Genomic DNA, 1,725 nt, shown 5'->3' on the forward strand with positions numbered 1-1,725 from the left:
TATAGCCCTGGCTGTCCCGGAACTCACTTTGTTAACCAGGCTGGCCTCGAACTCAGAAATCCACCTGCCTCTGCCTCCCAAGTTCCAGGACTAAAGGCGTGCACCACCACGCCCGGCAAGTTATTTCTGAATTGCAAATAAAAGTGCCTATAGTCAAAAATTTGGCAGAGTTGAGATAGGCATTTCCTGGTGTTCCCTGCCTGGGGATGGGAGGAGATCATGACAGAGGTAGATAGAAGAAGGTAAATAAATAGAAGAGAAGCCACCATGAAGTAAGAACATTAAAGTAATGGGCATGTATTAATGACTATTAAAGTAATTAAAGTAGTGGTCTAATTAGAGTTAAGAGCAGCCCAGACAAATNCATGGCAAATTATATAATGGAATTATTGGCTGAGAAATATGTATACTATATAGAGGATAGCTATCTGCCTAACTCTTGTGCTAACTAAGGCTTATCATAAATATAAAGGTTGTATGGATCTTTATCCAGGAACTAAATGGCCAGAGGATGTGTAGAAATCCTGGGTTGAGATCAAATATTTTCTACCACACAAAACNAGATGTCAGCACCTAGAATTACAATCTTACTGCCGGGGGACCAGCTCCAGCGAGGTTTGGGTAAGACTTTGCCTTATGACATATTTCTGGTTGCTTTATAATAATAAAAACTTTACTTCTGTAAGTTACTATGCTAATGTATCTGATTAACTTATCTAAGTCTAAGTTACTATGCTATTGTAGCTGACCTGCCCTCTGTGTTCATCTGAGGCCAGAGATTGCAGTCTCAGGCACTTAGCACCCTCACCCTAAAACAGCAGGTGGGTTAGGGTTAGGGCCTTTTCCCTATTGTCCAGATGCCTCTGTCAGGCTAANGGGAAGTTTGGAGCAATAAATTTCTATTGAACCAGGAGAAGAGAATAACACTCTCANAAGGAAAAACTTTTACATAAGCGAATATGCATAATCTCATATAAGTTCATATACAGATTCATAATGCTCGTTTATACATATCCATTCAAACCAGTTGGGCCGAACTTGCATGCACTCTCAGAATTACATACTTACACACATGTACACATTCTCACAATTACACACACACACACACACAAGTCCATACTTAAATATGCATATGGAGCAAAAGACCAGCACTGGTGCAGAAAGTACTCACTCATTCTGGATGAAAAATGAGCTCCAAAAGGCTTCCACCTGTTTAATGCTAAATGACTAAAACCCACGTTTGTAAGAAAAAAAGCTTTGCCCTTTTAATAAGACTAAGCATGCCTTGTCTTTACCATGGAATCTGTTCTGCCCCACGATAAGGAGAATCCTGCCTGCTCCTTCTGCTTTCTGCAGCGTCTTCTTTTTACTCTTTCCCTCTGCATTCTACTCATTGCTCTCTTAGGTTTGTTTTGTTTGGGGTTTTTTTGTTTGTTTGTTTTGTTTTGTTTTTTATGTTACCTATAGTTTCTAAGTTATTCCACTCTGCATTCTCCTTTTATTCTTTTTTTGTTTTGTTTTGGTTTGGTTTTGGTTTTTTTGAGACAGGGTTTCTCTGTGTAGCCCTGGCTGTCCTGGCACTCACTCTGCAGACCAGGCTGGCCTCGAACTCAGAAATTTGCCTGCCTCTGCCTCCTGAGTGCTGGGATTAAAGGCGTGCACCACCAAGCCCGGCTCTCCTACTCTTGCTCTCTCCTCCTGCTCTGAAGCCACAACAATGCTCTT

The sequence above is a fragment of the Mus caroli genome, unplaced genomic scaffold (genome assembly GCF_900094665.2).
Source record: "Mus caroli unplaced genomic scaffold, CAROLI_EIJ_v1.1 scaffold_13264_1, whole genome shotgun sequence".
NCBI classification, from domain to species: Eukaryota; Metazoa; Chordata; class Mammalia; order Rodentia; family Muridae; genus Mus; species Mus caroli.